Raw genomic sequence first — 23,415 nt, 5'->3', positions numbered from 1 at the left:
TTCAGGGATTCCGGACTGGAGCAGATTCGTTTGCCACGAAGACCTAGGCTGTAGGGAAGGGACTGTTTGATGTGGAATGGGTGGCAGCTGTCGTAATGGAGGTACTGTTTCTTGTTGGTGGGTTTGATGTGGACGGACGTTTGAAGCTGGCCATTGGACAGGTGAAGGTCAACATCAAGGAAAGTGGCATGGGATTTGGAGTAGGACCAGGTGAATCTGATGGAACCAAAGGAGTTGAGGTTGGAGAGGAAATTCTGGAGTTCTTCTTCACTGTGAGTCCAGATCATGAAGATGTCATCAATAAATCTGTACCAAACTTTGGGTTGGCAGGCCTGGGTAACCAAGAAGGCTTCCTCTAAGTGACCCATGAATAGGTTGGCGTACGAGGGGGCCATCCTGGTACCCATGGCTGTTCCCTTTAATTGTTGGTATGTCTGGTTTTCAAAAGTGAAGAAGTTGTGGGTCAGGATGAAGCAGGCTAAGGTAATTAGGAAAGATGTTTTAGGTAGGATGGCAGGTGATCGGCGTGAAAGGAAGTGGTCCATCGCAGCGAGGTCCTGGACGTGCGGGATATTTTTGTATAAGGAGGTGGCATCAATGGTTACAAGGATGGTTTCTGGGGGTAACGGATTGGGTAAGGATTCCAGGCGTTCGAGAAAGTGGTTGGTGTCTTTGATGAAGGATGGGAGACTGCATGTAATGGGTTGAAGGTGTTGATCTACGTAGGCAGAGATACGTTCTGTGGGGGCTTGGTAACCAGCTACAATGGGGCGGCCGGGATGATTGGGTTTGTGAATTTTAGGAAGAAGGTAGAAGGTAGGGGTGCGGGGTGTCGGTGGGGTCAGGAGGTTGATGGAGTCAGGTGAAAGGTTTTGTAGGGGGCCTAAGGTTCTGAGGATTCCTTGAAGCTCTGCCTGGACATCAGGAATGGGATTACCTTGGCAAACTTTGTATGTGGTTGGTGTTGTCTGAAAGCTGGCGCAGTCCCTCAGCCACATACTCCTGACGATCAAGTACCACAGTCGTGGAACCCTTGTCCGCCGGAAGAATGACGATGGACCGGTCAGCCTTCAGATCACGGATAGCCTGGGCTTCAGCAGTGGTGATGTTGGGAGTAGGATTACCGTATTTACTCGAATCTAAGCCGCACTCGAATCTAAGCCGCACCTTAAAAATGAGACTCGAAATAAAGGGAAAAAAAATTTCCCGAATCTAAGCCGCACCCGAAATTTGAGACTCGAAATTCAAGGGGAGATAAAAGTTTTAGGCCGCACCTCCAAATCGAAACAATGTTGGTCCATTATAATACGAGACACAATTTAGGTCGAATGAATGACGATACAGCTACAGTAGTTTGGTTCGAGTCGTAAGCTTAGCAGTTAAGCTTTACCAGGTAGCCATTGCTATGCATCAGGCGCTCCGTCCGTATTTATACGGGTACCCTTCCTTTTTCACGTGCTTCGTCTGGTTTGAATTGATTGCTTATTTTTCTTTGATCTGATAAGTGCCGTTATGTGTTTACGTCACTCTAAGCTGAAAATGCATTACTGTAGTGTGTCTTGCATTGTTTGTCGCATTCTGATAATGAGTGTTTACGGCCTGTCGCCGCTCGCGGCGTGGCTTGCTCTTGTGCGAGGTTACTTACACTGCTGCTTTATTTGATAATGATCAACAAGAACCAAATAATAGACTGCATATGATGGAAGATGTTCTGAACGAGAGTTTAGCGAACATTTTTCACCATTTGAAAATCTTTGCAGATGCCTCTTTAGTACATTATATTCTGCACAGAAATTAGAGTCATCTTAGATTTAAAAATCTAGTCAATTGCCGTGCTTCATTTCTGACTGTATCACTATTAGGCATAAGAATAATACGAATATGACGAACATGACATGATATGTGTATTCTTCCTCGTTTGCTGTTGCCTCGCTGTAGTTTCGTAGTTTATTAGGCAGACAGGATTTAAATGAGACAGCAGCAAACACGAAAGAATACATGGCAAAATGTTTATATTCGTATTATTCTTATTGTGTAGAGAATACTGCATGTGATTCACAATTCATAAAAGTTCCTAGTAGCAACCATCTCTTCTCAGAGGTAGGAAAAAATTCAGGACGTAGAGTTTCCCATATTGACAAACATCCCAAACAGTCTTGCCAGTCGGATTTTCGTAGTACATTGAAATGCTGCTAGAAGATGAACAATACGAAATTTCTATTTACTTCGTTGGATAATGTATGAAAGTGCAGTGGTCGAAACTCGGGGCGGAGAAAAAAGCTCGTTTTCCAACTTTTTTTAAATTTATTTACTGACGAAGAAGTTTTGGCGCCAGTATTTATCTTTGTGCCTGCAAAACATGCCTGTTGTAGCGCTACATATATTCGATGGCAGAAGTTAGTTGTGTCGGCACCTACCAACATTTTTCAGAACTTCCGTGTACTTTGCACTCGATTCTAAGCCGCAGGCGGTTTTTTGGATTACAAAAACCGGAAAAAAAGTGCGGCTTAGATTCGAGTAAATACGGTAAGGTTTTTTAAGAAGGATTGAGAGGCAAGGCTAGAAGTCAGAAATTCCTGGAAGGTTTGGAGAGGGTGATTTTGAGGAAGAGGAGGTGGGTCCCGCTGTGACGGAGGACGGAACTGTTCCAGGCAGGGTTCAATTTGGGGAGTTGGATCATAGAAAAATGATCCTAATCCTACCCCTAATGATCCAACTCCCCAAATTGAACCCTGCCTGGAACAGTTCCGTCCTCTGTCACAGCGGGACCCACCTCCTCTTCCTCAAAATCACCCTCTCCAAACCTTCCAGGAATTTCTGACTTCCAGCCTCGCCTCCCAATCCTTCTCAAAAAACCTTAATCCTACTCCCAACATCACCACTGCTGAAGCCCAGGCTATCCGTGATCTGAAGGCTGACCGGTCCATCGTCATTCTTCCGGCGGACAAGGGTTCCACGACTGTGGTACTTGATCGTCAGGAGTATGTGGCTGAGGGACTGCGCCAGCTTTCAGACAACACCACATACAAAGTTTGCCAAGGTAATCCCATTCCTGATGTCCAGGCAGAGCTTCAAGGAATCCTCAGAACCTTAGGCCCCCTACAAAACCTTTCACCTGACTCCATCAACCTCCTGACCCCACCGACACCCCGCACCCCTACCTTCTACCTTCTTCCTAAAATTCATAAACCCAATCATCCCGGCCGCCCCATTGTAGCTGGTTACCAAGCCCCCACAGAACGTATCTCTGCCTACGTAGATCAACACCTTCAACCCATTACATGCAGTCTCCCATCCTTCATCAAAGACACCAACCACTTTCTCGAACGCCTGGAATCCTTACCCAATCCGTTACCCCCAGAAACCATCCTTGTAACCATTGATGCCACCTCCTTATACACAAATATCCCGCACGTCCAGGGCCTCGCTGCGATGGACCACTTCCTTTCACGCCGATCACCTGCCATCCTACCTAAAACATCTTTCCTCATTACCTTAGCCAGCTTCATCCTGACCCACAACTTCTTCACTTTTGAAAACCAGACATACCAACAATTAAAGGGAACAGCCATGGGTACCAGGATGGCCCCCTCGTACGCCAACCTATTCATGGGTCACTTAGAGGAAGCCTTCTTGGTTACCCAGGCCTGCCAACCCAAAGTTTGGTACAGATTTATTGATGACATCTTCATGATCTGGACTCACAGTGAAGAAGAACTCCAGAATTTCCTCTCCAACCTCAACTCCTTTGGTTCCATCAGATTCACCTGGTCCTACTCCAAATCCCATGCCACTTTCCTTGATGTTGACCTTCACCTGTCCAATGGCCAGCTTCACACGTCCGTCCACATCAAACCCACCAACAAGCAACAGTACCTCCATTACGACAGCTGCCACCCATTCCACATCAAACGGTCCCTTCCCTACAGCCTAGGTCTTCGTGGCAAATGAATCTGCTCCAGTCCGGAATCCCTGAAGCATTACACCAACAACCTGGCAACAGCTTTCGCATCCCGCAACTACCCTCCCGACCTGGTACAGAAGCAAATAACCAGAGCCACTTCCTCATCCTCTCAAACCCAGAACCTCCCACAGAAGAACCACAAAAGTGCCCCACTTGTGACAGGATACTTTCCGGGACTGGATCAGATTCTGAATGTGGCTCTCCAGCAGGGATACGACTTCCTCAAATCCTGCCCTCAAATGAGATCCATCCTTCATGAAATCCTCCCCACTCCACCAAGAGTGTCTTTCCGCCGTCCACCTAACCTTCGTAACGTCTTTACATCCCTATGAAATCCCCAAACCACCTTCCCTACCCTCTGGCTCCTACCCTTGTAACCGCCCCCGGTGTAAAACCTGTCCCATGCACCCTCCCACCACCACCTACTCCAGTCCTATAACCCGGAAGGTGTACACAATCAAAGGCAGAGCCACGTGTGAAAGCACCCACGTGATCTACCAACTGACCTGCCTACACTGTGATGCATTGTATGTGGGAATGACCAGCAACAAACTGTCCATTCGCATGAATGCACACAGGCAGACAGTGTTTGTTGGTAATGAGGATCACCCTGTGGCTAAACATGCCTTGGTGCACGACCAGCACATCTTGGTGCAGTGTTACACCGTCCGGGTTATCTGGATACTTCCTACTAACACCAACCTATCCAAACTCCGGAGATGGGAACTTGCTCTTCAATATATCCTCTCTTCCCGTTATCCACCTGGCCTCAATCTCCGCTAATTTCAAGTTGCCGCCACTCATACCTCACCTGTCATCCAACAACATCTTTGCCTCTGCACTTCTGCCTTGACTGACATCTCTGCCCATACTCTTTGCCTTTAAATATGTCTGCTTGTGTCTGTATATGTGTGGATGGATATGTGTGTGTGTGCGAGTGTATACCCGTCCTTTTTTCCCACTAAGGTAAGTCTTTCCACTCCCGGGACTGGAATGACTCCTTACCCTCTCCCTTAAAACCCACATCCTTTCGTCTTTCCCTCTCCTTCCCTCTTTCCTGATGAGGCAACAGTTTGTTGCGAAAGCTTGAATTTTGTGTGTATGTTTGTGTTCGTTTGTGTGTCTATCGACCTGCCAGCACTTTCATTTGGTTAAGTCACATCATCTTTGTTTTTAGGTATATATATATATATATATATATACAATAATTTGTTTTAGTTTAATATTAATATTCACTTAAAGAGTATAAACACTTGTCAATCAAGAAATGTTTCAGTTTCACTTTGATTAAGTTCCCTTTGTGGCACCTTATAGAGCTTGGTAATCTGTTGTACCATATTTGACCACTGATGCATGGACTATGGTCTTTATTTCTTGTATTATAGGCATGCATATCAGAGCATTTTGTTTCTTTGTTTTGATGTGTCACAAAAAAATATAATTAATTTGTAAAGATACAGTGAGCAGACTGTGAGGTATTTATGATGAACAAAGATTTCCCTGCATGAATCTCTATACCCTAATCCATGGATAATTCTGATTGTTCTTTTCTGTAGGGTTAATATTCTGTTCATATGTATGTCGGCAGCACAACCCCATATCTCTATCCCGTAATTAATCTGTGGAAAAATGGTTCCATAATAAATTGTTTTTAATGTCTGATGTGGAACTACTTTTGATAACTGGCTGATTAGATGTAATGAACTGCTGATTTTATTGCATAAAAATTTGATATGGTTTACCCATCTTAGATTTTCATCTAGGTGAATACCTAGAAATCTGCAGCCTTCTGTGTCCACTACTTCAATTCCACCTATGCTACTGATAGAGGTTTGGTGTGAGTTTGTAAGTTTAAATGGCAATAACTGAGATTTACTGATATTAACTTTCAAACCTTGATCTTGGAACTAAGTAGTTATGTGCTGTAGTCCCTCAGTGGCTACCAATGTTGACTCATCATTTTGTTTACCAAGAAATAACAGTGAGGTATCGTCTGCATAGGTTACCAATTGGGAGTTGAAAGGTTGCTCTATATCATTTATGTACACTAGGAAAAGGAAAGGGCCCAAAATTGAGCCCTGGGGTACACCTTATGTGACTGTCTCATATTTGGAGTGAAAATTAATGATCTGATTATTGATTTTGTAAGTCAGCATTGTACACTGCATGCGGTTAAATAAATATGTAGCCAGCAATTGTATGGATGAGCATTTACATTGTATGACTCAAGTTTACTTAAAAGTAACTCGTGGTTTACTGAGTCAAAGGCTTTAGTAAGGTCTAGAAATATGCCAGCTGTTTGCATTCCTTGATCAATGGCACCATACATTTTGTGAAGAAATTCCGTAATTGCTGTGATAGTACTATGATCTTTTCGGAATCCGTGTTGTGTCTCTGTTAGGAACTTATTTTTCAAGAAATAGTCACTAAGTTGTGTCAGCAGCACAACTTCAAATACTTTGCTGAAGACAGGTATTAATGATATGGGCCTGAAATTTGAAACCTCTTCCTTGGATCCTATTTTATGCAGTGGTTTAACTGTGCTCCATTTCAATACATTTGGAAATGTATGTTCTCTGATACTGTAGTTTACCAGATGGGTAATTATTTTAATTAATTCCTTATTACATTTTTTACTCATGATACTACTCAAACCATCCCATCCAGATGAGAACTTATTCTTTAGGTTATTTATTATTCTGCCTATTTCTTTTTCACTTACTTGTTTGAATTCAAAGGGTGGCTCTTCAAAGGGGCAGAGCTTTACCTCACTACTCACAACTGTGTTATTAATTGGACTAACAGCTGCAGATATAAAGTATTTATTGAAAACATTACAGACTTTATTAGGATCTTTAATTGTGTTTCCTTCATGTCTTATAATTAAAATTTTAGTTTCTGGCTTCGGTGTGGCTTTGTGAAATTGATTTACAATTCTCCATGAGGTCTTGGCTATATTGTCTGATTGAGCTATTTCACTGCTGTATATCTGTTTTCTTAGATTTGAAAGCTCTTTCTTAAAGATTTTCTTGGCTTCGTTGTACTTGACCTTAAAAATCTGCAGGTTTGTTGACTTGTGTAACACATCCAGGTCCTGGACGTTTTGCCTGAGTTTTATCATATTTGCTGGAAGTATCAGTCTGTTGGTTTTTGCACTTTGGTTATGGGTGAACACACTTTGTATTTTCTTAACAGGGCAGCATCTGCCAAAGTGTCTTTGCATAGTATCATAGAATTTGGCCCATTTGTTTTCAGATCCTTCAGTCTGGTAAACCAGATCCCAGTCCTCTATAGCTAATTTATTTCTTAAGGCAAGGATGTTACCCTCTTTCAGGATTCTTTTATTTTCGATAACTTTTGTCATTTTTGGGATGCTTGTGTTTACATACTCTACAAGCTGGCATTTGTGGTCAGAGTAGTGAAAATCCATATTCCAGCACCTAACACTGTCTTTAATATGTTTACATAGTATAACATAATCAATTCTGCTAGATATGGATTTTGTTACCCTGGTATCACTATTTACTACATCTATGAGATTATATGAGTTAAGAGTATCTTTTAACCTCATATTACACAAACTGGAAGATTTTGCCTCAATATTCAGATCACCAAGTATAGTTAGGTCACTGGGACCACAACGTCCCACTACTCTACTAAATATGTCTATGAAGCTAACTACATCAGCCTTTGGTGGATGGTAAATCCCAATAACTTCATGTTTTCTCATAACCTCTCTACACTCTTTGGTGTGGACTTCAATGCCTGTCACTTCAATCAAGCCTTCTTTGTTGTACTGGTCTAGATAGTTTATTTTCTTGTACTCGAGATTCTCACTAATGTAAACTGCCACACCACCACCCTTATGTTGCTGTCTACAACAACTATTTGCTAAGGAGTAGCCCTCTAGTTTACAGTAAATAATTTCATCAGATTTTAATCCATGCTCAGTTAACACTACTATATGAGGTGACTGTTCACTTACAAAAACCTGTAATATATTAAGCTTATTTCTAAGGTGCTGTATGTTTAGGTGCATGAGCCTCAATGGTATTTTTAACTGGTCACTCTGATTATCTTCCTTTAAAATGCACTGAGTTGGTTCACTTACATAAGTTCTGGATCCAGGCACTAAAAGTGTTCCTGTTCTTTGGCGATCTTGCATTTCTCGATGTACTACCCAACCTGGCTTCCGTCTGTCTAGTTGTCAAGGTAGCTGTTGAGGTGCCTTCTTGCTCCGTACAGTCCGAGGAGGTGCCGAACTGCCTGGTGTTGCAGTAACTGGAGTTGTATACTCCACCACATTTGATTGAGTAAGTGATGCTGAAGAGTCTGCAGTTGATGCAACAGCTTCTGTTGTTTTAACTAGCTGGCTTGGTCAGTTGTTTTTACCCAGTCCTGGGAATTTGTTAGTTGCTTTACTTTCCCACAAAAACATGTCACTCTGAACTCTGGGTTTTATTGGTCTTGAGAATCTTCTAGGAGCACAATGTGTTTCTGGACTTTTGAATATCCTGTTCCTGCAAACTGATCTTCCTACTCCATTGTTCGTTACTGTCCTCTTGACAACATTGTGGTTGATTTCTGGTACTGTAATTTTTTCTTGCTGTGGCAAAGAAGTTCTGATACTTCTGTATGTTTATGATGGGTTGATAGCTGCCACTGATTAAAATTACTTAAACTTTTTTTCATGAATTACAAACGGAGTTAAAGGTCTCAACATCAGTTGCAAACTATTTTTTAGGCCTGCAAACTGAGCATGACAAGGATGGCAATATCAAGATTCATCAAAAGGCTTATACACAAAGCATTTTAAAATGCTTCAACTTTTCAGAATGTAAAGCAGTTTCTAATCAAATGTTGAAAGTTACAGAAGTTCACATCCAGGGAAAGATGAAAAGGTAAAGCAGTCCTTCCCATGTAGAGAAGCAGTTGGAGTATTAACATATCTTATGTTCACCAGAAGCTCTGATCTAGCTTTCAGGCAAGTGTCCTGCAAGATCTCTTGATAATCCCACCAAAGAAGACATATTAAAAGTAAAAATAGTTTTCCATTATGTAGCAGGAACAACTGACTACGGAATCATATACAAATAAAGAGGTGAGGGTACGACTTTGGAATGCTATAGTGACACAGATTTTGGAGAAAATTAAAAAAAAACCTTACCAAAACCTGGAGTATTCATCAACCAGGGATGATCTCATGGCTAAGTCAGCAACTTGCCGTGGTAGCAACATCTACAACTGAAGCTGAAATAGTTGCCACAAATGAAGCTGTCAAGGGGATTGTTCAGTTAACTCGGTTGTTTGGAGAAATAACAAGACTATGTGAAATTCCAATTCTATAAATTGACAATTCTGCAGCAGTTAAGTTGGCAGAGAATCCTGAATTTCATCACCGATGCAAACATAGAGGCAACAAGCATTTCTTTATTCATGAAAAACTTTCTGATGGAAGATTTAGAGTTCTACAAATCTCTATTGAAGAGCAGATAGCAGACATAATGATCAAAGCTCTACTGAAGACATGCACAAAGACTTTCAGACATCAAATGGGATTATTGTTAAAAAAATGTAATTAACAAGGGAAAGTGTTAAAGAAAATTCTTTGAATAATATATTTAAAAGAAACATTGTGTTAAAGTACAAATCAAAAAGTAACTGTGCATCATGCTAAGTATGGTTTTTATGAACATAATGCTTTTGTTCATCTTTGTCTTTTATTTTGAGTCACAACACTCACTTATACCACAGTCTAACATAATAGTCGCAACACTTCGCCTCGATTTTGTTGCCTACCGCGCCAACAGCGCCCCAAGCGGCTGGTAGGTTGAACTGCGAGTTCGGCGCGATCGTGAAAGCGAATAGTGATTGACTATTTTGAATTATACAATGGTTTTTACCATCGGGAGCGTTTGTAGCGCAATAAATTGCAGCAACAACAGGAAGAAGACACCACAGTTGTCTCTTTTTAGGTTTTCTAAGGATCCTGAGAGGTACATACCATCATGTTACTAAACTGTATCGTCAGGATTCACTTGCAAACTATGTATCTATAAATGATGAATGTATCGTTTCAGGAGCAGAAAATGGCTTGTTAATAGCAGACGAGAAGACCTTATGAAGAAAGACCCAGTTTACCTGTATAATAATATTAGGTTTTGTCCGCTACATTTCGAAGAAAACCGGTTCATGAACGCAGACAATAACAAACTCATGTGGAATGCAGTACCCACTCTGTTTAACATCCTAAATAAGCCACCTCAACTGACGATGAAGAGGAAACTGCCACAAAGATTCGACAGTCAATCTGAAGCTGTAAAAGAGTCGTATGACACAGAAGCAGCCAGTTCAGCTCTCCATGTATCAGTGCCAGATTCGTGCGAATCGTCACCACAGACGTGCTTTGACGATAAAGTGGTTAGATAAGTGCAGCTATTCATGTCTTACAAAAGCGTGTGAAGTGTCAGAATGTGCAAATCGAGCGAAACTATTACGGGACAAGGAAAGTGCCTACAGACAGATTGTTTGAAAATTATTCAAATATTTAGTTTTTCGTGAAATGTAATGTAATAAGCTCATTATAATGTTTTCAGCATATTTCTGCCACTATTTGGCAGTTGCTTTACCCACTTTGAATAATATAAAGATTAAGGTCGTAATTGTGGCAACAGGCAACAATGACACACACAGTAGGCCTACAGAACGATAAACGAGCTGTCGATAGCATTTGCATGTAGAGGTACGTCTGTGCCTGTCAGCTGTCTCTGTCTGTCAACAGACGAGGTCGACCTGTATGCTTTTGTGCTGTACGTGTCCCTTCACGTTTCCACTTCACTATCACATCGGAAACAGTGACCTAGGGATGTTGCGAGTGTCAAAATCATGCGTACAGGCGTATAACACAAGTGACACCCTCTCCTGACCACGTTCGAAGTTCATAAGTTCAGCGGAGCACCCCATTCTGCTGTATAATGACTACTGAGGTCGCTGACATGGAGTACTTGGCAGCAGGTAATCACAATAATAATAATAATAATAGCTTTATTCAACATCGAATGGCACACTGCACATGTACAAAGAAACAGTAATGATTAAAGTTATTTGTAAAATACACAAGACACATTCTTCTGAATACGTCATTAATTTACAACAAAATTTCAATAAGATGTTTACTGATTTCTATTCACATAATTTCACAAAGCATTTGTTGTTCTTCATATATGTATGGTACTCTTCTAATGTGTAGAAAGGGTGTAGTACTAAAAATTTCTTAAGCTGATGTTTCAGTTTAATTGTAGGAAGAGCCATGGCTACACTAGGCAGTGCATTAGCTAATTTTATACCTGCGAACTGAGGCCCCTTTTTGTAAAGTGCTGTTCTGTGGCTGCCAAAGTAAAATCTTTCTTTATTTCTAGTATTGTACTGGTGGAAATCTGAATAAGTGTTTGGGTGCAGTCTTTTCGCAAGCAATATGGCTTTTAGAATGTATGTGTTTATAACAGTTAACACCTCTGTTTTCGGAAACAAGTTGCGACAAGATTCCCTATATTTTGTTCCACAGATTATTCTCACACCCCTTTTTTGAAGAATGAGTAGCTTATCTCGATTAGCTTTGGTTGTTGCCCCCCAAATTTCAATACCCTAGTTCAAGTGAGAGGAGAAAAGAGCATGATATACAGTCTTTAGGACTACAGTGTCTACAGAACTTGCTAATAGTACTGACTGCAAATATATTTTTCGACAACTTAGTTGCTAGAGAGTTAATATGTGTGTCCCATTTCAGGTTGCTTTGGCTTGTTACGCCAAGGAATTTTACACTAGACTCTTTCTTTACCAATTCATTGCCAATGTATAATTTAATTTCATTATTCAAACTACTTTTGTTAAACTCCATCAAACATGTTTTACTGGTGCTTACATTTAAGTGGCTTTCATTAAAAAAACTGAACAATTTCTGTTGTCACATTATTACACTCGTCCTCTAGTTCATTACATGATTCCTTTTTACACACAATGGACGTGTCATCGGCATACAGAACAATTTTGGAATTTATAGTACAATATTTAATATCATTTACATAGATCAAGAACAGAAGGGAGCCCAACACTGAGCCCTGGGGCACGCCATATTTCATGCAAGTGATCTCTGATTTGTAGACACTACTTTCCGTTTTAAGTAGAAGAAACTGTTTTCTATTGCTCATATGACACTTTATTAGGTCATAAGCAGCGCCTCTAATGCCCATGTTCCATAGCTTGTCTAATAGGATGTCAACATTCACACAATCAAAGGCTTTTTCCAGTTCTAGGTATACATCTGCCAGTAGGTGGCAGCACAGTGCAGGTAATTTGAAAAACGTATGTTTTTGGGGGTGTCCAGATACTTTTGATCACATAGTGTATGCAAGGAATAAGGAAGATATTCGTATATTTTTTTCGCAAGCTCTTACATCCACTCCATTCTTAATGCTAATGTTTTTTTTGACAAAAACAAAAGTAATTATTGGTTACTTAAGAGATGATGAAAAAGCTACGGTATTTTTTAATTTCGGTTGTTTTATACATCGGATTTTCAAATGTTATATTCTTTTTTTTCCTTGGTACACATTTTCCTGATGTATGTTTGCACTTTCAGCTGTTTTCAACATTTAGTTAATTGCTGACAGTCGAAAAGGTGATACGTGTTTTCGAGTGATCGGCGAATTTTTACTTTCGAAAAAGAAAGACGTAAAAATTTGCATTGAATTTTGCTTGAAAAATGGAGTAAAGCGCAGCACCCCATTCGAAAAGTTGATTGTGGCTTTTGGCCAATCTACTATGAGTAGACAAAAATTTACGACTGGTATGAACACTTTGAAGAGGATTGAGAAGACGTTGAAGACGACGGCCTCTCTGACGTCAATGTGGAAGAAGTAAAGAAAATGGTTCTGGAAAATCTCCATCAGAAAGATTGCCGTTGATACCGGCTTGTCCTTTGGCTGATGCCAAACTATGTTTTCTGATGCTTTGGGAATGAAACGTGTAGCAGCGAAGTTTGAAATTGTTGAATTTCGACCAAAAACGACGTTTCATAAACATAGCTCAGGAATTACTGAATGAAGACGACGACGATTCAGAACTTCTAAAAAAGGTTTCCGTTGCAACAGTTGACAAAACATGGATATACGGGTATGACGTCGAAACCAAGGCTCAATCGTCCGAATGGACACTGCCTGAAGAGCGAAGACCGAAAGCACACTGTTTTCTTCTATTATAATTGGATAATGCATCATGAATTCCTGTCCGATGGTCGTGTGGTCAGTAAGGAATACTACCTGGAAGTTATGCGCCGATTGTGAAGCACTCTGAAGAATACGACCCGAATTGTGCCAAAACCAGTTGTGGCAGTTGCATCACGACAATGCTCCCGCTCACACCTCAATGCTGGATGTCGTTTTGCTGTCATTGATGAGATAAAACAGAATCGCTGAATCAGCTGAACACCATAATCAAAAGTGAGTTTCAGAAGTGCTTCCAAGATTGGAAAAAGTGCTGACACAATTTTATTATACCTGAGGGTGATTACTTTGAAGGGGACAAAGTTGATGAATAAATAAATAAACGTTATTTAAGAAAAACAAACATTCCCTTTACACACCTTGTAATTAGTATTACACTCTCACGGTATAGTGATCACAATAATAACATTTTAAAAATAATTTAGCTTCGTGACCGATACACAATCGAACTCTTTCACCTCTCCGAAATTTCCATTTTACTTCCGATGTGAAGTTACCCGTGGATTGGGAGCTACTGGTCTAAAGCTACAGGAATTTGTGTAAAAACACGATTCCATTCAAGCAATCTGCGATATTTGTAATAAAAATGAGTAGTATCTTTTGTTGACTGGATTCCATTCAAGCAATCTGCGATATTTGTAATAAAAATGAGTAGTATCTTTTGTTGACTGAATTGCTGAAGGACCCTACAGACGCACCATTTTGTAGGCACGATTCCATTCAAGCAATCTGCCCAGTAACATTAATGGAAACGATCAGGGTCAGACTAGGAACAAAGAGCGCACGTGACGTACTGATGCAAGGAGGCCCGCAAAAGATATGAATCGTGCAATGAAGACGGGAATGGCTATTGCTACCCTGTGCAGCCAAGGTGACATTAAAAAAAAAAAAAAATTGAATACGATTTTCTTACGTTTTAGCGCATTTTAAAATTCTAATTTTTGATGAAAAGAAAGGTATACAATTAGTGCTTAGGGTAGACACAGCATAGGATATATTCTGATATTCTTACTTTGACACAAGCAATAGCTCAATTACGATTGTAATGCAAAATTGTAATTTAATAATGCCGGATGTTTTCGCACCTTGTCATTTTTATTGAAACTTGACTAACACTATGCGACTTAACTTGTGAGGTCATCAGTCGCCTAGAACTTACAACTAATTAAACCTAACCTACCTAGGGACATCACACACATCCATGCCCGAGGCAGGATTCGAACCTCGGCTCCAGACTGTAGCGCCTAGAACCGCACGGCCACCCCGGCCGGCGAACCACATCACGCTAATTTTGTGCCTGAGGGTTGTTTCACTGTTCTTTGTTTTGTGTTGTATGTTTTGGTAATTGCATATTACAGACTTTTTCACTTTTATGAAGGCATTTTCGCAGAAAAAGCATTTAGCAAATATTACAACTGTAAAAAATTGTCCTGTACTTTGCTTTTCACAGCAGAAAGCGCGTCGATCGGCTACATTTTGCCAACTCTTCTAACAATGACGGAAGTCTATTTTATAAATAAATTTCCGTCGACTGGCTGTATTTCGATTTGCAAGTTTTATTTCCTATACCCGTCGGAAATGAAATATAAAATGTAATCTGTCGGTATCTCGGTTTCTTGATTTCATTTCCGATAAATCTAAAATCTAATATGTCTCTATATCGGTTTTTAGATTTCATTCCCGACAAGCATCGGAGGTAGAAACCTAAAAATCGAAATGCAGGCAGTAGAGGCACTTTTATGCATAAAATATGTATCTTGTCCTGTCTCAGTACGTCACATGAAAATTTGCTTCTCTATTGCCGTTGCACGACGTGTCCCATGACCAAATGCAGTCTTTAACCGTGTCCAGAATCTCTGTCATCAAAGTTTCGTCCACCTCGCACGCTGTGATAGTAGCCAAGTTTGAACAGCGTTTATTCCCTGCACAGTGCCAGCAGATATACAGGGTATACATAAAGTCTGGGAACACTTTCAATTATTTATTGCACAAGAACTAAACATAGTACAGATGTCATACATATTGCATTTTGAAGAGAAACTCTGAAAGTTTTTTTTAACAAACATTCGATATGCCAACCACGAGTGACCTGGCAGACGTCAATACGGTAATCGAATTCTTGCCATACCCGTCCCAGCATGGCATCGTCGACTGTGGCAGTTGCTTCCCATATTCTCTCCCGGACCTCTGCTACATCACGTGGTAGAGGCGGTACATCACCAGATCTTTAATATATCCCCACAAAAAAAAAAGTCACACAGAGTGAGATCCGGTGATCGGAGAGGCCATTTCATGAAACAGCTGTCCCCTTCTGCAGCAAGACCGATCCATCGATGTGGCAGCTCCGTGTAGCCACGAACTTCACGATGAAAATGGGATGGAGCCTCATCCTGCTAAAAGATGAACAGAGAATCCGAGTGGATTTGAGGCATCAGCCATTGATGCAACATGTCCAAGTAGGAATATCCGTGATAGTGCTCTCGGCGGAGAAGAATGGCCCATACGCTCAAATTAAATGCATTCGTGTGGATGCTTTGTACCCCACATACGACAATTATGCCAGTTCACTTTCCCATTAGTGTGAAAAGTGGCTTCGTCGGGCGCTAAAAATTAAGCGATCAACAATGCCATCCCCATCCTCATTCAATTGGTGCAACTGCGAACAAAACTCAAAACGATTGTCTTTGTCGTCGTCATTGTGCTTCTGCACTAGCTCCAATTTGAATAGTTTCACAGACAGCTTCTGTCGCAGGACTTTCCACGCTGTCAATGGAGCCATTTCGAGTTCACGGGATGCACGACGCACTGATTTCCTTGGGCTCCTTATGAATGTCTCTCGTACGTGCTCCACATTCACTTCACTCACACTGGGACATTCTGTTCTCTTTGCCAGGCACAATCAACCCGTCATAACGAATTTGTTGTGTCAGTGGTAAATGGCCTTCCCTGTTGGTGGTTTCTTACCGTACTTGGTTCTAAACATCCGTTGAACAGCTGAAGCACACTTGTTTTTGTCGAATTCCAACACACAGAAAGCTCTCTCTGCATCTTAACTCGCCATGTTCGCGACTAGCGCCGTCTATTGGCAAATTACCGAACTACGCTTGGCGTTATACATGAAAAAAAAAAAAAAAAAAAGCTTCAGGGTTTCTCTTCAAAATGACATATGTATCTGTACAATGTTTGGTTCTTGTGCAACAAATAATTGAAAGTATTCCCAGACTTTATGTACACCCTGTAGTTTTCTCGGGCCGTTGGCAAGACAGCACTACGCACTTTTTTGAGTGAAATGCAGCGAGGAGGAGGGGGTTCCTGTCAAGTGGCAACACCCGGTCGACAGCCCCACCCCACAAGGAAAATCGGTCGGTCTGCCGGCCAATAAGGCTTCACATGTACAATCTGTCGGTCGGCCTACCGATGAAATTGTGCATGTGTAGCGTCCTTAAGAACCAATTTACAGAGACAAAATTTGTTTAGTCTGCAGGTCTGTTATGTTCTACATTCTAATGTAAATACGAACATTTAAGAAAGTTCATAAAAATTAAAAAAAATTAACAAACATGGAAAACGTCTGGATGACCTATACTAAAATCTGACGAAGTAGAAGTATTCGCTTACCTAAGAAGTTCGATGAAGGAACGGTCACAGATCTTCGGTTGCTGATTAACAAAATAAGTATGAAAGTACATAGTAAGAAAGTTCGGAAGCAAAATTTTAGTTTTTCCTTCGGTCTTCTGTTTACCATTTCGGTGCTGGTAGGTTCAACGTCAATTCGTTCATTATTCGTATTCCTTACTTTAAAACGTCACAAATGCCTGGTGCACCGTTGACACTCACGAGAAGAAGTGTGGTGCATGTGTGAGGTTGAGATTCCCGAGAAGAAGTGTGGTGTATGTGTAGGCGTCTTAACAAAATACAGGGGTCGGAAAGCTGTTTCCGATTCTGTCTTGGAGATTTCGACGTCAGCGCTACGCTGTAAGGCCCTAGTTCTGTCTCTAGTGATTGGTGTGTTGTCTACGACTGGGTGGTAACGCATACGGTGAGATATCGCAACCACAAGAAGGTACAGAACAACACTTCCACTGCCGCATGGCAAGGCGCCCTAGACTGCAAGGCTACCCCGCGCGGCGACTTGAATAATGGCTAATTCGTCTGCGACGATAGAACGGGAGACTACGAACACAATGACCCATTTGTGAAACAGCTGCTTTCCGCAGAAGCACAATGGATAGTTTAGAATAACTGCTGAGTAAAGGCAGGACGAGCAGAGGGAAGCAACAGTGAATCGGGATTGCTTTCGGCACGGTTTATATTCCCCGTTTGCCCTGACTAATCATTACAGTGCGTCGCCGTCAAGCAGGACAATGCAAACGTACGCAGTCTATGGTATGCCATTCGATTGAAAAAAAATGGCTCACTTGTGAAGAATGTTTTAAAATCCACCCGGAGTGATTTCCTATACTGTACTGCACAGAAAATGACAACGATCAATTTATATGATTATTTATGATTTTTTGTGGTTGAAGACGCTATACGCCGTGTTGCCGGAGGAATCGTTAAATGTTCAGAAAAAAAACAGAAAAACCTTGAACGGCTAGTAACAGAAATTTCATATTCACAGGACATGTACATTAGTATGTTATGCAGAAATGATTAACATTTCAGCCACCTAGATTCAGCATGTGTCCTGTTGCTCAGATGGCACTGCGTCCGCCATGGGCCCTGATAACTCGCTCCATGCGTGATGGCATCGACGCGTATAATGCGGGACTGGTGCTCTGTGGTACAGCCATCCACGCTACACTGGGTGGCATTGAGTCACAGCGGTGCACCCGTTTTACACCAAATGGCACACATTTTCGATTGGCGACAAGTCCGGTATTTACCGGGCCAAGGAAAAGCCTAGCATTCTGTAAAGCCAAGAAGGCTCGTGTTCGTGCAGCAACATGAGATCGTGCATTGTCTTGCTGAAAAATGGCGTATGGGGTGTTATGCAGAAAGAGTATGGCTACAGATCGAGGATGTCATTCACGTAGCTCACACTGGACGTGCACCAAATGTGATTTGTGGTTGTATCCAATAGCACCTCACACCATAAGGCATCGAGCTGGCGCTGTATCAACGCCACCTAGGAACAAGGTCGCGTTGGCTGTATGCCCTGTGCGAATGCAGGCACTATGACGCAGCTCCCCTTGTCTACGGCTCACCAGATTTCAGCCATCATTTTCAAACAAATAGAATCTGGATTCGTCCGTTAACACTACCTGATGCCATTCCTGTCCTCAGTGACGTCGTTCCATACTCCATTGCCGCCTGGCATATTTCTGCGCATTCGCTAAAGGTAGGCCGCCAAGTAGACGACACGCACGTAATCCATGCCGCAACAAACGGTCACGGACTGTCACTCCTGATAATGTACGATGTGTTGCACTGTTCCACTGTTGTGCCAGAGCCGAGGAGGACGCAGATCTGTCCTGCAATGATATTCGGATGAGGTGTCGATCTCCTCGAGGGATGGTCTTGATGGTGCAACCTGACCCATCCATCGTGTTCTACGACCTTCCGTGAATCCCTCCGCAAACTCCCGTTGCACTGCCGAAACACTTCATCCCACACAACCAGCAGTTTCCTGGATGGTTGCATCACATTCTCTCATACCAATAATACGCCCGCTTTCACACTCACTGATTTGTCGGTACGGTTCGCGCATACGTGTGCGAGGCATCCAGCACATCTGCTCAAGTCACTCTAATCCATTACCTTCGGTTTATAGCGACAACGAGAGCTGCAGGCACATTTTACGGGTAGGTGGTGTTGCGCCGCGATGTCGATGTTGACCTTGAACCCACGGGCCACATGGTTCAATGCTAATCGTTTCTACAGGGCATACTAATATACATGTCTTGTGAATAGGTATGTCCTATCTCTAGTCGTTCAAGGTGATCTATTTCTTCTCAACATGAGTGTACTGTATATCTGGAGACGGTTCCAGTTGTGACATACGCAATGGGATGTCTCTAGACGCTTGTGAATGCTACCGCAGATGATTTCATAATTGCAGAATACCAGGTTCGATAGCGCTATGTATATTCATTTTTTTTAAAATCTTCGTGTTACTGGAACTCAATGTAGATGAAGAATTTTGAGGTGCAACAAGCATCTGATCAAGCTGAATCGGTTTTAGGTACGGAGCGGTTTCTCAGAATCGGAGCTTCCGCGCCATTCCATCGGTAACTATCTCAATTTCAACGGTAGCCATCTGTCAAGACACACTGCGATCATAATGACAGAGAGAACGTCAAAATACTTCACGTCTTGTTGTAAAACTCTTTCACGTACTGCACTACCTCCTTTAAACAGTCACAAAAACGTCGAAATTTCATATATCGAAATAAGTGACGGGATGGAAAATCAACTGAAATCGCTCAACAGAGGACCTAGCAGGATACCAGTGCGATTCTATACACAGTGTCAGAAAGAACTAACTCCTCTTCCTTCAGCAATATACCGTAGGTCTCTGGAGGAGGGAAGTACTCCTAGTGACTGGGAAAAAAGCAGGTTAGCCCTGTTTTCAAGAACGGCGTCGAATAGGAGCACAAAACAGTAGGCCCGTGTCACTCAAGTCTGTCTGTTGAAGAGCTCAGGAACATGTTTAATTCTCGTGTATCGTAACATTTCTAGAGACCGAAAATCTTCTTACTCGGAACCAGTATTGGATCCAAAAACAACGATCGTGTCAAACCCAGATCGTTTTATTCGCCCACGAGATCCATATAGTGATGGATAGCGGCACCCAGGCTGATGCCATGTTCTTTGACTTCCGGAACGCGTTCAGTACAGTCACGTATAGCCGCCTAATGACGAAAATACAAGTGTGCGGAATATCAGACCTACTGTGTGACTGGACTGAAGTGTTTCTAGCAAACAGAACACAACATGTCATTCTCTACGGAGAGAAGTCGTCAGATGTAAAAGTGACTTCCTCGTACAAGCCAAGGGGGTGTTACGGGCATGGAAGTCTGCAGAATTTTTTTCTGGGTGGATAAGCATGTACGAGGGCGTCCACAAAGTAAGTTCTGTTTCTATTTCTATCCGCGGCAGCGTTACGATTTCAGTTCCGAGCATGCGCGTCAGTTACTCTGACTCAAGGAGAAGATATGTACGCCATTTTCAGATCGCTGCTGCCGACGTGTGCTTTGCAGTGCTTCTTTATAATGTCAGCCGTAATTGATAATGCCGCTACGTGTCTTCTGAATGCAAAGAAAGTTAAAACGTAGGAAATTCATCGGCAAATCTGCGAGGTTTACAGACAAAATGCTATGAGTGATTCAACGGTTAGGAGATGGGTCAGACTGTTCAATGAAGGACGTGATCAAGTGTACGATGAAGAACGAAGTGGACACCCGTCTGTGGTTACTGATGAACTGGTTCACACAATTGAAAAGAAGATTAAGCACAACCGTATGTTTGCACTTAGTGCCCTTGCTATGTAAGTTCAAAAAATGGTTCAAATGGCTCTGAGCACTATGCGACTTAACTTCTGAGGTCATCAGTCGCCTAGAACTTAGAACTAATTAAACCTAACTAATCTAAGGACATCACACACATCCATGCCCGAGGCAGGATTCGAACCTGCGACCGTAGCAGTCGCGCGGTTCCGGACTGAGCGCCTAGAACCGCGAGACCACCGCGGCCGGCTGCTATGGAAGTTCCGCAAATCTCACGATCACTAATTCATGAAATTATTACTGAAAAACTGAAATTTAGAAAATTTGCTCACGTTCTGAACAACACAAAAAACAACGAATAGCCAGTGCCTGTCAATTTTTGACACACTACAATGAAGAAGGCGATGGTTTTCTTTCTCGGAAAGTCACGGGGAATACGACAACCCTGAAACAAAACGGCAATCGATGGAATGGGGGCACACTTCATTCCCAACGAAGGTTAAGCCTAAGCAAATCTTGACACCTCGAAAAGTCATGTGTACCGTGTTTTGGGACAGAAAATGCATTTTGCTGATTTATTTCTTACCACAAGGCCAAATAATCAATGCACATGGTTACTGCGAGACCATTAAGAAATTGCGCCGCGCAATACAGAACAAGCGCCGAGGATTACTGTCTAAAGGCGTTGGTTTTTTTTTTTCCCCACGATAGTGCCTGACCTCACACGGCGAATGTGACCAAACAACTCTTACGGGAATTTCACTGGGACGCCTTTGATCATCCTCCATACAGCCCGGACCTCGCTCCTAGCGACTTCCATCTCTTCTTGCACCTAAAATCTGTCCTTGGTGGTCAACACTTCAACGATGAAGACGAGCTGAAAGAACATGTTACCACATCGTTGAATACACAGGCGGCAACCTTCTATGAAGAAGGCATACAAAAACTCGTGCCACGCTATGACAAGAGCCTACAATATTTCGGAAGCTATGTAGAAAAGTAGTTTAATAGTTGTAGATTTGTATTCAATAAATATTTTTTCTCTATCTGTACACGTTTGTTTTATATAATCAAACGTAACTTACTTTGTGGACATACCTCGTAAAATTGTTAATTTTTATATAAATGAGTTGATCAGTTTCGAGACATGTCAGGCTACAAGAACTAAATTTTATAGGTGACAGCCCGCATCTCGTGGTCGTGCGGTAGCGTTCTCGCTTCCCACGCCGGGGTTCCCGGGTTCGATTCCCGGCGGGGTCAGGGATTTTCTCTGCCTCGTGATGGCTGGGTGTTGTGTGCTGTCCTTAGGTTAGTTAGGTTTAAGTAGTTCTAAGTTCTAGGGGACTGATGACCATAGATGTTAAGTCCCATAGTGCTCAGACCCATTTTTATAGGTGACACAAAAAACTTATTATAATATATCCTAGAGAACTGGTGGTTATCCATTCAATATATGAATGACATCTCTGTACTCCAGATTTCAGAAGGCGGGGGTGGGGGAGGGGCAGATGCCCCCTCTTGCCACCCGTTCACAGACGCCAATGGTTATAGGACCATTACTTTTCACAGTAAATATAAATAACCTAATGGATAATGCCAGAAATTCCATGAACCTTTCGGCAGATGAAGCTGCTGTATACAGAGAAATCGCAATGCTTAAATATTGCAGCGAATGCAGAAAGACCTGCAGAGGATCAACGCTTGGAGCACAGATCGGTTGTTGACCCTCGACATAAAGAAATATAAGGAACTGCACATAAACATACAGAAAGACCCGTAATTGTGTGATTATACGACGGCGAATCAATCCCTGGATGCAGTCACACCCATAAAATATCTAGGAGTAGGCGTACGGAACGATTTAAAGTGGAACGATCACACAAAACTATCTGAAGACAGGGCAGGTACCAGATTGAGATACAGTTGGAGAATCCTCAGGAAGAGCAGTCCACCCTCAAGAGGGCAACTTACAAAAGCCTCATTCGATCGATACTTGAATATCGCTCTTCAGTCTGGGATCTGTACCAGATATAACAGATAGAGGATTTTGCAAAGTTCCATAGAAGAGAAGTGTGTTTCGTTACAGGTTCGTTAGTAAGCGTGAAAGTGTCTCTGAGATACTCAGCCAACGGCAATGACAGGCGCTGTAAGAGAGGCATTGTCCATCCCGGTGTCCTTTACTGTTAAAAGTCCCGAGAGCGTACGTTTCTACAACAGCCATCCAATATATTGCTTCCTTCTACACATATCCCGAGCACAGACCATGAACGTAAAACTGGAAGGATTCGAGCTCATACTGAAGCTTACCAACAATCGCTCTGCCCTCGGATCTTTCATGGCTGGGAGAGGAAAAGGGGAGAAGCGACAGTGGTACACAGTGCCACTCGACGTAAGCTGGCTTGCCGAGTGTAGATGTAGATGTAGATGGGGCCACAAAGCTGCTTTGGTTGAGTGTGTGAATTTTTGTGACACTTTAAAACAACGGACCTCGGTAGTCTCAAGGTATCGTTGCTTTGCTCGATCCTCTTTATAGGTTTGTGATCGCATCCTTCTGTCAATCTCCGCCTGAGGTTAATTAATTGCTCTTGGTTCACTGATTACTTAGACCTACTGTGCCTGTACAGCTAGCTGGAGTACTTGAATGAAACATGAGGGGCGGTCAATAAGTAATGCAACACTTTTTGTTTTGTTTTGGAAGCAGGTTCGTTTTATTCAGGATTCC

Source organism: Schistocerca cancellata, chromosome 1, assembly GCF_023864275.1.
Source record: "Schistocerca cancellata isolate TAMUIC-IGC-003103 chromosome 1, iqSchCanc2.1, whole genome shotgun sequence".
In the NCBI taxonomy this organism is placed as follows: domain Eukaryota; kingdom Metazoa; phylum Arthropoda; class Insecta; order Orthoptera; family Acrididae; genus Schistocerca; species Schistocerca cancellata.
This window is presented reverse-complemented; position numbering follows the sequence as displayed.